Below are 15,587 nucleotides of genomic sequence, written 5' to 3' on the forward strand. Positions count from 1 at the left end.
CTTAAAGTTTGTGTGATCTTTCTTTGTCCTCCAACCTTGTTTCTAATCTCTCTTCTTCTGCTAGTACTTCTTTTTCTATTTCTCTAATTTCCCCCTTATGCTATTCAAATTTTCTCCCATGAGAGTAAAATTCTCATGTTGAAGGCATAAAATATTTTCTGATTTATTTTAGACCTTTTATATAACTACAAATCTAGTTCATATTTTAAACATAGCAAATTAAGTGTTACTTCAGTGTCATTTCCTAGGATGTATCTGATGCTATTGTTATTGCTGATTGTACTACCTTAACCATAATTGTTCTAACCAGTTGTTCTTTCTGGTATACCAAGACTGAGAATGCCTAAAGGTCATAAAATATACTAGAGGCCAGTCCCAAAGAACCATAGGCTGGGCCAAGCAGGTAGCAGCTTCCCATCCCCAGTAATTAGAAGTGGGATCTTACAACAAGCTCAAAACTCAAAACTCAGCAACACTTGGGAGATACCTCTGAGGAGTAGTCATTTCCTAAGGTTCTAACTACTAACAATAAAGCTACTCATTAGAGACAAATTATAAGCATCAACACAGAATTTTTTTAAAAACAGAACACTAGAAGGCATTTGAACAAGATCCAACTCCATCCAACTCATTAAAGGCAAATTCAGGGGGCAGTGAGGTGGAACACCCTAAAAGACATCCACCTAGCCTCTCTGAAGCAGTAACAGTGGAACTAATAAGGCAAATGAACAAGGATGTAGGAAAATAAAATTAGTAATAATTTCTCAGATAACTAGAATGATGAACACAATGAAATACATGCTTAATGACTTTAGAGAAGATACAGATACAAATGTAGAAGAGCATAGAAAAATGATGGAAATCACAAATGTCCAATGGAGAAAAGAAATGGAATCCATAAAACAGATCAAACCAAGAGATGAAAAATTCCATTGAAATTCCACACCGCAGGATGAGCCAATGTGAGGACAGAATCTTGAGATATAAAAGACAGGATTACAGTTAGTGATCATGAAAAAGAAAGATTTCTCAGAAATAACAAGAAACCATGAGAATCAATCCAGCAATTGCTAGATGAGGCAAAGAAGAATAATAGAAAATTGATCAGAATCAATGAAAAAGCAGGAGAGCACAAATAACACAAAAATCTGTTCACAGACAACATGGAAGAAAACTTCTCTGGTGGGGAAAAAGAATTTGACATGCAAATAAGTAAGACATACAGAAATCCAATTAGGCATGATTTTAAAAAACCTACACCAAGGCATATAATGATTGAGATTCCAGAAATTCAACACAAATATAAAATATTAAATGCTGTTAGAGAAAAGAAGCAAATCATCTATAAAGGAACCCAACAGAATCACAGCCAACTTTTCAACACAAACCTTCAAGTCCAGGACAACTTGTAGTGAAATTTTTCAAGTCCTAAGAGAAAGCAACCTCCAAACACAGATAGATTTACCCCACAAAACTCTTTTTTTTTTTTTTTTAAATCGGTACCAGGGATCAAATTCACGACCACCTGCTTGCAAAGCAGGTGCTTATACTGCTGAGCTAAATCCCCAGCCCCAAAGCTGTCTTTCAAAGTTAAAGGAAAAATAAGATACTTCCAGACAAAGAACACCTGAGGAAATCCATAAACACCAAGCCAACACTCCTAAGTGCTCTGAAGAACATTCCATAAAGAGAATACAAGGACTACAACTCATGACCTGCAACAGAAGAAATCTACAAGGCAAGAAAAACAAGTAAACAGAGGAGAAAAAAAATCAGAGGACACAAATAAGAAAAAGAACTACAGGCCAGTCACCCTACAGGCCTGAACACAGACACAAAAATCCTCAATATGATACTGGCAAGCAGAATGCAGTGAAATCATCAAGATTACACACCATCATAAAGTAAGATTCATCCCAGGGATGCAGGGGTGGTTCAGCATACAGGAATCAATAAATTTAATATACTATAGTAACAGAACCAAGTACAAAACCATATGATCATCTCAATAGATTCAGAAAAAGCCTAACGAATTATGATTTAAAAAATCTTACAAAAAATTGGAATACATGATCTTCATCTCAATCTAATAAAAAGCTATGACAAACCAACAGCCAACATCATACTAAATGGACAAACACTCAGCACTTTCACTCTAAAATCAGGCATCCAAAAATATTGAAATACCTAGGATTCGATCTAATGAAGGATGTAAAATATCTCTACATTGAAAACTACAGTATTCTGAAAAGAGAGACTGAAGGGGACATCAGAAAATGGAAAGACATCCCTTGCTGTTGGGTAGGAAAAACCAATATAGTGAAAAAGGCCATACTTCCAAAGGTTTTATACAGATTTAGTGCAATTCAAAACTTTAACAGCATGTCTCAAAGAATTAGAGAAAACAATCCTAAAATTCAATTGAAACCATAAGAGACCTAGAATAGGAAAGACAATTCTGGCAACAAATGCAAGGTAGGGGCATCACAACTCCTGACTTAAAATTATACTACAAAGATACTGTAATTTTAAAAAAAGCATTATACTGCAAAAAAAAGGACTTGTGTCTCAATGGAACAGGTTAGAGTATGCAGACATAACTATAAACATACTCAGCCACCTTATCTTTGACAAAAGTGCCAAACACATTCACTGGAAGACAATTTCTTCAATAAATGCCACTGGGGAAAACTGGCTTTACATATGCCAAAGATTAAAATTAGACCCATATCCTCTATCATGCATTAAACTAAGATCAAAATGGATCAAAGCTCTAAATATTAAAACAGAAATACTACATATGCTAGAAGATAGAATAGGTAGAACTATGGAAGATATTGGTGTAGGCAAAGACTTTATGAACAAAACTCAAATTGGGCAGGAGCTATCACAAAAAATCAAAACTGGGATCTCATTAAAAAGCTATTGCACAGCAAGAGAAACCAGCAAGAGTGATGAGACAATCCACAGTGTAGGAAAAAAATTTTTTTCCAGCTGCTCCTCAGACAAAGGATTACTACCTAGAATAAAGAATTTAAAAAATTAGACCCAACCCAAACCAAAAATGGGCATCTGAAATGAGTAAACATTTCTCAAATGAAGAAATAGAAATGGCAAGTAAACACTTGAAAAAAATGTTTAACATCACTGGTCATTTGAGAAATAAAAATTAAAACAATTCTGTAATTCCATCCCATTCCAGAAAGAATGGCTCTTATTAAGAAGTCAACAAATGGCAAATGATGGAAAGGCAGTGGAGAAAAAGGAACTCTTCTTCACAATTAGTAGGAGGGCAGACTGGTGCAACAACTGTGGAAATCAGTGTGCAAAAAAACAAACAAACAAACAAACAAACAAACAAAAAAACAACTAGAACTAGAAGTTCCAGTTGACCCAGGTGTTCCCCTTCTTGGCGTCTTGCTGAAAGAATTAAAAGCATTATACCACAGTGATATACAGCAGCACAGTTTGTAATACTCAAATCTTGCAAACAGCCCAAATGCCCATCAAGTGGTGAGTAGATAAAGCAGATGTGCATTTTAATACAATAGAGTACTATTCTGCCATAAAGAGGGATAAGCTTGGTATATTTCTTGGTAAATGGCTACATCTTGAGGCCATAATCCTGAGTGAAATAAGTTGGACACACATGTAAATACCAACTGTATCTCTAGTATGAGAAATCAAAAGTGTAAATAAGGTCTAAAATGTATAATAGACATTGTGAAGTAGGAAAAATGTGTTTAAATAGGAAGGGGAATAGGAGGAAAAATGGGAACAAGGAAAAACTAAAAAGTGAGAAAAGAAGGAAAACTGGAAACAAAGCTTTGTATATATGGAGGGAAAGTGGGGCTGAAGGTAGAGCAGGGTAATGGGAAAACAGAATCACGTTATGTCATGTAAGGTACGAATTCCCTATGATGGTTATGATCATTACTTATATCTAACATGCACTAATGGAAATCTTTCCTATTTTTGAAAAAGGAAACTCTGCTTATTTCAGGAGATATATGTGATTCATAAGACACAAGACTGTGCTTCCTTCTTAGAAAGTAAGTCCCTGCCAAAATATTTTCAGCAACAAATTCCTCCAGTTCGCTCAAGTTATTTGGAGTTTGACTACAACCGCCAAGATGGATGGACTCCAACATTTTGCACCACTTGGTTTCATCATAGATTTTAGCAGAACAATAAATGTGGGTGGGAACAGAGGCATCTTCTGAATATTAGGTGAGTTATACTTTGAAACCATTTAAAAGTCAACTTACCCAGAAGCACTCACAAGGTAAAAATGGTTAATGGCTATTTAATTATAGCAAAAATAAGGTGATTAATTCTTTTTACCATACAAGTGTTGCTACATCATTAGTAGCAAAATGTTTTTTAATACAGCCAAAACACCATTAATATGAGAGTGTGAATTTCAAAGTCTGTGCCCTGGGACAGCAGCATCATTTTAGAAATTTTCTAGCAATACAAAATCTCCCCCAAGCTTTTTCAGAACCAAGAAGAGAAGCCCAGTGATCTGCATAGTAATAAACTCTTTAGGCAATTGTAATGCATAATAAAGTTATTAATTGTTAATTTAAGTGACCAAAAAAGTTCCTGAATGTGACTCAGACAATTCAAGCAGAGATTTCTAAGAGGCAACAGTTGATTTCTTGGGCATCATCCTACTTCCCTTCTCTGAGTTGTCATAACCTTGATTTTCCTTGAGATAACCCTTCCTTCACTGCACATGATCCCAGAAAATCTATATTTCAAGGTCCCCCTTCATATGGAAGTCAAGATGGTCCACTGTCTCTCTTCCCTTATAAACTTTGAATATATGAAGAGCCAAAGGATGTGGGGTGGCTTCATTTCAGCACCTAGAACCCAGAGACTGCACCCATTAATTTCTGTTCATAAGTACTTGAAATCTGCCAGGATTCAAGCTCAGTGTTTCTTTTTCATCATATAAGCTAGCTGGTATCTTCCCATAAAAAATCTTTAACTGCCCCCCCAATTAACAAGGTTAATTAATGCTCCTTACAACTGCAAGACAACTAACAAAGATGTTTTAATCACATGAAAGTACCTGACCAGTGAAAGGTATGGCTAGGTTGCTCATAAAGATGACCACCCTGCAAGAAGAAGAGGCAAATGCTGACCAAAATAAACTACAGCATTTGTGATGCGAGAGGGATGTGGGCCAGCAGTGAAACTGGTCAGGATTAAGGGATGAAAGCCAAAACAGATGGTGTGAGCTGAGCCCAGGAAAGGCACTATAGAGATGGTTCAGGTGGAGAACAACAAGCTGCCACAAGCTTCCCTGCTAGGCACTGGCTGGATGATGTGGCTCCTCCAATCTCACCATTCAGGGAAACTGAGGAACAGTTATGTGAGGACCAGTCCTTTCGGCTTAACATGTTGCTTATAACTAAACACCTAGTACAAACTGGCTGAAACAATGAAGGAAGCTATTTGATAATGTCCTCCAGCTGAGCAGGATTGCAGCTGACAGGTTCCTGGTGGTTTAGGAATCATGGATCACTCTCTTCACATTCTGTCGATACTTCTTTCTTCCATTGTCAGGCTGGGGTCTCAGGATAACAGCACAACAGCTAACATGAGGTCAATCCTTCAAAATGCATATACAAGAAAAGAAGACAACTATCTCTCTCTTTAAACTTTGAGCTTTATGAGGGACCAAGAGTTGGCTCTAAATTAGTAACCATGGAAATGGAATGAGTTTGTCCCGCCCCACTAAAGAAAAGATGTGTTAATGCTACCTGCTCCGTGAGTATGGGTTAGAGGGCTTCAGCATCACAACTATTAAATAAGATTGTTTATGGCAGGGGTGGTAAATCTATGGTGCATGTATTAGTTTTCTTTTAAGACAAAGGATGTTAGTGTATGAGTGTTTTTTCTAAACTAAAACCTCAGTATTCAGGTTTAATTGCAATGTTGGCACAATAAATTAGTGGGTTTGGTTTGCAGTTGGGATACTCATTTCTAAAAGGTTTACTATCTCTGATATATAGCAAGGACTGTATGAGTAAGAATGAACAGAAAGTTATTTATAGAGGAGGTGGTTAGGCATGATTTGGGAGACTCAAAAGGCCACATACTGGAGTAGAAACTAATGAACTACAGCAGAGGCCAGCATATATTTTCTTTCTTTTTTTTTTTTTTTCTTCCTTTCTTTGTGGCGTTGGGGGATCAAACCGAGGGACACTATACCACTGACTTATGTTCTCTGTCCATTCATTCATTCACTCTATTTTGAAACAGTGTCTCGCTAAGTTGTCCAGCCAGTTTCAAACTTGTGACCCTCCTGCCTCATCCTATTTAAATGCTAGGATTTTAAGCATGTGTTATTGCATGGGGCCATCACACATTTTCTGAAAAAGGCCAAATAGTAAATATTTTAGGTTTTGTAGCCCACATGGTCACTGTTCCACCTATTCCCTTGCTCTATTGTGACATGAAGGAAGTCATATATAGTATGTTTAAAAAAAAAAAAAAAAAAAACAACCTCTGCAGCTGATACAATAACGTTTCACTTACTAACACAGGGGTTGTGCTGACCTGACATACTGTGCAGCTTGCCAATCCACCCCCTACCCTGGAAGCCCAAACTTTGTGTTTTGCTCGAATAACTGATGACATGTAAGCAGAAGGCTTGGAATCCAGCCATAGACCCCTCCTTTCCACCTCTAGTCAGCACCGAGTTGTTTGGCAATTGCCCTGGTGTTACTTTGTTGGAAACTCACATTACACATGACAGCCCATTTTTCTGTTTCATCTGCCTGATGGTGTGCTGTGCTGTTAACCCAAAGGATGCCCTATGGGTTAGGTGTATCAAGCATATTTTATATTTACAGATTTTTTTTTTACTTATTCTGAGTTTATCAGAAGTAACCATCACAAAAAGAGTGATTGTGTTGAGAGAGATCTCGAGAACTCTGAGTACGAAAACTCAGGGTCACATGACAGGGAAATCAATAGGAAGACAGCACAACCAGTGAAAGTGCTCTATTCTTCAGGCTTATTAAGAGGTGGGGTTCCCAGGGGAGTGGAGGGAGAAAGGGGAAAAGGAATACTGAAAGCAAAGAGCACTGTGAGGAGGCTCATTCTCATAGCCAGCTCTGCAGTCAGTAAGGCTGGAAGTGGAGTGAGAGTGCTGAGCCTGAAAAGAAAGAGCTCATTACTAGAAGAGTTAGAAGGGAAAACGCAGCAAGACCAGATGACTAGGTGCAAGTGGAGGGTCTTGGAGAAGGCAGCCACTTGCCAAAAGGACTTGGAACAATGGTGGGGTACAGCAAAGAGGAAAGTAGGTTATGGAACAAGCAAAACAATGGAAGAGTTTGTCTGAGGATGTGTTTGGTTGGAGTGGTGGGAGGGGAGACAAGTCTAAATGCCCATGCAGGATGGCAGCTAGAGAGTAAAACATGGGATGGTGGCAAAAGGATGTCTTACAGGCCACAGTCAAGGATCCCAGAGTGCACATCACACTCCATGATTCCTCATTCTGTTCAGAGTTGATCTAGTACTTCAGTGGGTAGACTCACCAAGATAGACAAGGATGACATTCTTTTTGCTAGACTTCTGGATGTTTTTCGCATGCCCAAAAGCTTAATATTAGTCCAATTTTCCAGTGTTATGGTTAGTATCCTCAGTTTCAAATGCCTATCAGATAAGAAACAGTAATAAATAGCCACATTCCCTAGTACAGTCTCCCACATTGTGTCCTAATCTATTTTATGGGTTTTGTAAGCACTCTTCAATTATACCTAAAAACTTTTCTGGCCTGAGGAGTTTACATCATCTTTTTATAGTTTTTAAAGAATATCTCACATGCTTTCCCCCTTCACTCTCACATTTTATATACATTATATATATGACTATGTATGTATATATGTGTGTGTGTTTATGTGAGAAAACAATATGCTGAAATTATGGAGCACAATGTTCTATATCACTTTCCTTTTCAATAATTTATTACTCTAGCTAGTAAAACCTCCTTTCCATAGTTCACCTTCCTTCACAACATAAATAATTTCCCTATTCTAACCATAATTACATTCCTTCCCCTCCCTTTGTGGTAGAAATAGCAAAAAGATAGGAAGACTCATGCAAGGCTTGAGCTGGGCTGATGTAATAGGTCTTTTGAGATGCAAGTGGCAGAGGTGGGACCTGAACAAATTGAAGTGCCACCACTTCAGCACAGCTTTCCCTGAGTTGGACTCCAAATGGGTTTAAGGGAAAGATCTATCTCCTGCACCTCTATATCTCCAAAATCTTATGGCTGCGTTTAATACCAATGTTATAGTTACTGTATAATTGGTTCTCTTTCTTTGTTCCCTCTACTACTATCGGCAGAATGGGAAAAAGAAGGACATGATGAAATTATAAGTGATAAAATCCTGTTATTTTTAAACTTGACTAGGCAACACTATCATGTGGGAGTCTAAGTGAAATGCAGAATCTCAGTCCTGCTCCCAGATTGCATGATTAAGCAGCTCTATGTTAGGTTCTGGGAATCTGCATTTTTACCAAGTGCATAGATGAGGTGGGGATGACCTCAGCACACAGTGAGGATCCTTGATCTAATCTAATGAAGAAGTCAACTGGTCTCTCTCAAATTTCGCTGGGATCTATCTGTGTACTATTCAATAAAAGTTTGAGGTAACTTTGAATTAGGAAATGTCCTATTTTAACTCAAAAGTTTTTTTTTTAATTTTATTTTTAAGAGAATAAAACCAAATGTGACAAAAACAATAGAGTTGTCAGACAAAAGGATGGACATAGTACATGGTGTAAAAACAAAATGCAAGGTGATCAACGTAGTTATCATAATGCCTCTTGCTCCCTTCAAAAGAATTGCCCATATAATCAGATATAAGAAAATTGAACAAAACAGTATAGAACAAAATCAATAAAACCAAAACATTTGAGACATTACAAGACTTCAAAAGAAGATAACAGTCAAACCAGAATGGGTATCATAGTGAATCTTATTGTCTTCATAGTAGTTGCCTATACCCTCAGACTTGATACTACCAAACAAAACAGAATAGAATAAAATCAGTGACGAGACAATGAAAGCAATACAGGGCTTCAAATCAAGTTAATAGGAAGTCAAAAATGGTTAACATAATATATCCTGCTGTCTTTGGAATAGCTGTCCATTCCATCAAATCTAATGTAAGTAGACAAAGTTTAACAGAATAAAACCAAACTAAACCAAATGATGAAAACAATACGGTTTTCAAATCATGATAAAAGATTAACAATGGTAGTGCCTTTCCTTTTTAGATAATTTCTCCCCTTCTCTTTCACAGGGTACATTATACATTTTGCATCCTACTAACTCCTTTAGTTTTCAGGTTAGGGAGGAAGCCTACTATTCACCTAAGTGATTCTGAACTTTTTTACCCCTGAACATGATCTCAAGTTGTATCCATTTACCTACAAGAGCCTCAAGGTTTTCTTTCTTTACAGCTGAGGAGTTTTCCATTGTATAAAAATGTTATGGCTTTCTAGCGAATCTGCAGCTGATGGGAAAGCTACCCTACTTTTATCTGGTTCCCTGTCACACAGAACATTGTTTTCTCATCTTTGACTTTCAGTCCATAAGCCCTCTTTCACATTAATTGTATTTCTTATATAGAGCATGGTGATAGACCCTGTCTCCTGATCCACTTTGCCTGTGTTTCTTTTTACTGGTGAATAGAGGCCACCAATATTAGTGATTATAGCCAACCTTCTCTGCCTCATCTCTACCACATCATTTTTCTGCCATTGGTTGTCTACTTTACCCTTTCATTCCATTGTCTGCTCCAATCAGTGATCCCCCTCTGAAACTGCTCCTGAAATTATGGTCTTTCTCTCTCTCTCTCTCTCTCCCTCTCTCTCTCTCTCTCTCTCTCGAATGTCCTTCAGTATTTTTTGTAGGGTTGGTTTGGTGGTCATGAACTCCCTCAGTTCCTCTTTGTCATGCAAATGTCTTGTTTCTCCATTAATTTTGAGAGATAATTTTGCAGGATATATCATCTGGGTTGGAAGTTATTTTCCTTCAGGACTTGGAATACTTCACTCTTAAGCTCTTCTTGATTTAATGGTTTGTGCTGAGAAGTATGCTGAGATTCTGATGGGTTTTTGTTTATAGGTGATCTGTTTCTTTTCTCTGACAGCTTTTAATATTCTGTTTTTGTGTTGAATTTCTGGTATCTTGATTGCTATATGTCTGGGAGTAGAGCTATTTTGGTTATATCTGGCTGGAGTTCTGTATGCCTCACTTATCTGAATATCATTTCCTTTTCCTATGCTTGGAAAGTTCTCTTTAATTATTTCTGTAAATAGACTTTGTATTTCATTTTTATTTACCTCTACTTCACTAACATTTTTTATTCTTAAGTTACAGATCCTCTTGTCATCTTCTAGCCTTTGTATTGTTACTTCCTAGTTCCTTGTTATTTTTAAGAGATCTTTCCTTTCACAATCATAAACTACAAACTTGTCTTCAAGGTTTGATAGTCTAGTCTTTAGTCTCTTTCAAGCAGTTTTGCTGTTTTCAATGGAGTTTTTAATTTTATGGTAATCTCTGAATCTGTTTCATGTGTTCTAAATTTTTTTAATATTCTTCATTGAAGATTTTCCTCCTTTTTCTATGCTTCTCTATTCTTTCATGTGTCTTTAAAGGTGCTTAGCAATTCTTTTATTATGTTTCTCACATCTTCTTTTACCTGTAATAGTATTTCTGTTCTAAGTTCTTTTATAGCTTCATGGAGTTGTTTCTTTATTTCAGTTGCTGTTGCTTCAAAAACTGCAAGTGTGCATCTCCCAATCTCTTCTATGTTTACATCTCCTGGACCAGTACTGCTTGGATTGGAGGCAAGACACTGCCTTTTGCTTTTTCCTCTTGTCATGTTCCTGGTTTCTTTGGCACAAGTTGGTAGTGAGGTCCCTGGTACTTCCTGTATTGGTTGTAATTACTCTGAAGTGTGTTGGCTAGGTATTTCTGCTGTTTGCTGCTTTCCCCAGTCTGCTGGTGGGTAGTGAAGTATAAGCAGGGATGGGCCAGGCCATTCCCTCCCTTCTGAGCTGGGTAACCACAGGGAGTCTTCACCACATTAGTGTGTGCCAGGCAGGTGGGGTTGGTTAGGGATAGCTTTAGGAAATCCTCAGCAGTGGCTATTGGACCACGCACAGGGGCAGAACTAAATCCAAGCAATTTCCACCAGTTTGTTCCAAAATAGGAGTGGCTGAATGAGGCCAGCTGCAGTTCTGTCTCCAGGCTTATTCCGCCCAACTCCAAAATGACACCCGGCCAATCTCCTGCTCCTAGGGGAAAACGGAGTCCCACATACTCACTGCCAGCCAGTGCAGTTCTCTGGTCTGTTGCTCCCGTCTGCCACCATGTCTCCCCACGAAGGCCTTCAGGCTTGCCAGCCACCAGCTTCACTGTGCCCATGTGTCTCTGGGTTCTAACAGCTCTTCTGGGATGGTGGTTCTGACTATGGTAAAAGTGCCATCAGCTACCGCCTTCTTCTGTTTAAGTTTTTCTACTTTTTTAAAAATTCTCTCAATGGGCTTCAGTTCTCACTTTAGTTTCTTCCTTGGTTGAGGGGACTCACTTCTTTCATTCTTGTCTCCTCCATAATGCTATATTCCAGCATCTGGACTGTTTCTCTCAGAGAGGTTATTTACTGTGCTGGTTACTGTTCTGCCATCTTTCCAGACTCCTATTTTAACTCAAATTTATAACTCCTATTTTGGAAAAATAAAATGAAACTAACAACACCAGGTTTTGCATGCCTTGTGATACCGACAGCACGAAGGCAACCAATATGCCTTTCAGGGCCATGCTTTAGAATCTTAGCTTCACCTTTAAATGACCGGGGAAGCTTTTAAACACTGCAGTGTCCTAGGTGCATCTCATCTCAGTCACCTGAGAATCCTTGGAAGTGGTATCCTCATCTTCTCTAAAATAGCAAATGGAATATACTGCCTTCAATATCCCTGGAAAAAAAATAGTTTAGTCAGTTATTGGTAAGATAACTAGCTAAGGAAAGGGCCTGAGATAGAGCTGGGTGATAAGTGCACGTATAAGAATTAAAATAAGAATGTACAGTGAGCTAGGATTTTGGACCAAGAGAGAAATTCTTCAGACAGTGTGGAATGCAGTCCTCACCTACTAAAAGAAGTTGAAGGCCTCACGATACTGAGCTCCTGAGTCAAGGAACTAAAAATGCAAAATAACCAATTTTTCTTTAAGATATTAGTTTCCTTTAAACTTACAAGCTGAGTACTGCAATTGGGTTAGACACCCAAAGTTCCAACTGACCGTTTTAAATTCACAGAGTTAATAGGTAGCCACTAAACAATTGAGCAATTCCTTTGCTCCACTTATCCATGAAAAGTTCTGGGCACGTGGAAATTCCACTTTTCCAATTTCCCTCCTACACGAACCAGGAGCCTTTTATTCCTTCTCCTTATTTCCAATAAAACTCTCTTAACTTTCTCCTTTATTTTGGAACTTCATTTTTCAACAGAGTGAAACCATAAGCTCAGTTTGTACAGAATTAACTATTTTATCACTTTGAGGAATAAGAGAAATAACCAGAGCAATAGACATAAGCTCCATTATTCATTTAGTGCCTTCTCTGTGTTAAACACAGTATAAGTGACTTTCCAACATTAGAATATTTGATGCTTACTGGAAAAATAATTGGCATTGATGAAAGAATTTATCGAATAAATTTATTACATAGAATAAAGGGAATGCAAGTTTCTCAGTATAAGAAAGTAAGTTAAATTCTTTAAAATCTGGCTTTTTTTCTGGATAGCTCTTTCTAAAAGTGGTTCACCAATTAAATGTTACCTGTTTTGTGGGATATGTGTCTCTCTTTCTGTAGCTTGTTTCTACGTGCTCCTCATCTCAAACAACAGATTGGACAAAATGAGTGAGAAGTGGTAACAAAGTTTATTTGAAAAAATAAAAGTGATGAGTGAGAGAAAAATCAACTCTGCAGAGTAAGCTTGGGCTGAATAAAAAGAGGAAAAAACAACATAAAAGGACCTCATGGAAGTGCAGGTTGGCAATCACAGGGAAAGTCATGACAGCAGACTCCCTGGGCATCTGTGAGCTTTTATGTTGCCCAAATCTCAAGGAACCCTGAAAGGACTTCTACATATGGGTCCTGAGAGGTGGTGCTGGGATCCCACACCTCAGGTTGACATCAGGTCTAGGCTGTCCTGTTGGAAACCTGCTCAAATTCTTATGAGAAGTCCGTGTGCAGGGCTTTGGGAACTTTTCCGCGTGTATTCTCTAACCTTGTAATTAGCAGGTCACACCTTCCGCAGCCAGTTGTGCCATGCTGTCTGAGCTCTGCACTAGCTACGTCATCATGGACCAAGTCATGGACAATTCCCTTGCAGTCACTTTCCTCAGTAGCAAAGGGGATATTGTCATTTTCTACTTCCTCAAGTCCCATTACTATCCAACTGACCATATATGGGCTTCCACTCTCAGTTCCAACATGAAATGAGCCTAAAAATTATTGCTCCATTCTTATAAAAAAAAAAGAAAGCTAGATGAATTACAAATTAGGTATTTTTTCAGGCATATATGAGACCCAAATCTGCAGTACCAACCTCCACCCTGAGGTCTGGAAAGTTAGTAGCATAAAGGCCATCATGGCCAAGCCTTATTTATCTAAAGCAGAAGCCCTAAGAGACACAAATGAGTGGAAATCCTCTAACACTAAAATCTTGTCTCCTGCCTCCATCATAGTTCTGGATATGTATGGGTGATAGACTCACTAAGAGGAAAGACCCACTCTGAATGAAGATTAGCATATCATCATAATTCTACATATTACAAAGGATTGGGAGATTTGTTTTTCTTTTTTTACTCAGAAAGTTATTGTGGGATTGGTATCAGTTCATCCTTGGATGATTGATAAAATTCAAAGGGAAGCTGTTTGAATTTAGACATTTATGTATTAGCGTTTTGTTATTTTTATGTTCCTTTTTGGGGGGATATATTCTCATGACAAGGGTGTCGCTAAGATCAAATAGAAGAGATAAAAGAATAAAGGAGACAAGGGAAAATCACATTTTTAAAAATGGAAACACAGTTTCAGGACACAAGCCCAGTTTATTTTTTCTTATCTCCCAGAACACAGTAAACGTGAGTAGTTCCCTTTCACCTATAAATAGGTTCCCCCATTCCCTTTACTTGTTGACCTATAAATTAGGATTTACCTGCCCACTTGTTAACAGGTATCAAATTGAATAAGAAATGTGTAGTTGGTTGGTTTGGCATAGTTCTGGGTATAGATGATGGGCTCGCCAAAAAGGGAAGATCCGCTGTGTATATTAGTGGCACCAACCAATAGGCTTGCAGCCTGGCTAGAATAAAAAATGAAAGAAGTCTCACTTGTGATTTATCAGAAGAGCTCTAGTCCTCACACCAGCTTGGGGCATGTGCCTCCAGGCTTCTCGTGCAGACTCTTCAGCATTCCAGCACAGGCCTTTTGGTTTTCTGATATGGACTCACATAGGACTTGCAGTCAGCTCCAAGCATTTAACTTTTAACTGGATCATTTGTCTCTTGAGCATGAAAATGACCCTTTTGAATCCTTCCATCACTGATGCTGCAGGCAGTCATTTTTAGTCTACCTTATAAACCCTTTAATATATAAAATCATAAAATAATATCCAATAATCTAATTAGATATATAGCTAATTAATATATATATAAGCTATACCTATTTATCCATGTTTGCAGGTATATCTCTTAGGGTTCACTAGAGGAACAGATTTAATACTATACACCCCAAATGACACTTCTTGTGGATAGTCCATCCTTCCAACCCACTATACTGAGACTAAGACTGGATCAGTGATGGTGAACATTTAGAGCCTCCAATAGTTCAGCCTGCTGTGGCATGTATACCACTGGCTTGTCATCACTGCTATAGATTATCACCATAGACTTAACCACAAAACACATAAATACATACAGTTCCAAACTATATGCCTCTTATTGCTCTGACTGCCTAAACGCCACTCTTCAGTGCATCTTAAAATCTCTACCTAATAAACCCTTCCTGTGACCCTTACTGATGCATCTTAATTTTTTTTTCTGAGATGGGAATCAGTCCCCTACAGACTTATTCTAAAAAAGAACAGGTTACATTATTCATTCAAGCATTGGGAACCTCTCAGATGCAGACTGGCGACATTTTCTGGATTTATTTCCACAATGTTCTAAAGGTGAACATCCAAGAAGTGTCTCTCTAGTTTCTAACAGAAGGAGGGAAAAAATAATCATTATAAACTCAGTAACAAAGGTCTCCATAGCAGAAAGTGTTACAGGCAGCTGAGTGGGGGGAGCAGATGGTGGGGGTTCTTTGATCTTTAGTTAGAAATATTATAGGAGGGCAGGCAGGGCTGGATCCTCAAAGGAGGCAGTAGAGAAGTTCAAATACCTTACTACCTTGGAGGAGACAAACACCTCAGGCTGTGAGCCAGATCTGAAGACAAAAGGCAAAGTAAATATACCCACATCCTAAGGATTGATAGTCCAAATAGTT

This window comes from Cavia porcellus, unplaced genomic scaffold (genome assembly GCF_034190915.1).
Source record: "Cavia porcellus strain 051 isolate PalLab524CR breed Dunkin Hartley unplaced genomic scaffold, mCavPor4.1 scaffold_13, whole genome shotgun sequence".
In the NCBI taxonomy this organism is placed as follows: Eukaryota; Metazoa; Chordata; class Mammalia; order Rodentia; family Caviidae; genus Cavia; species Cavia porcellus.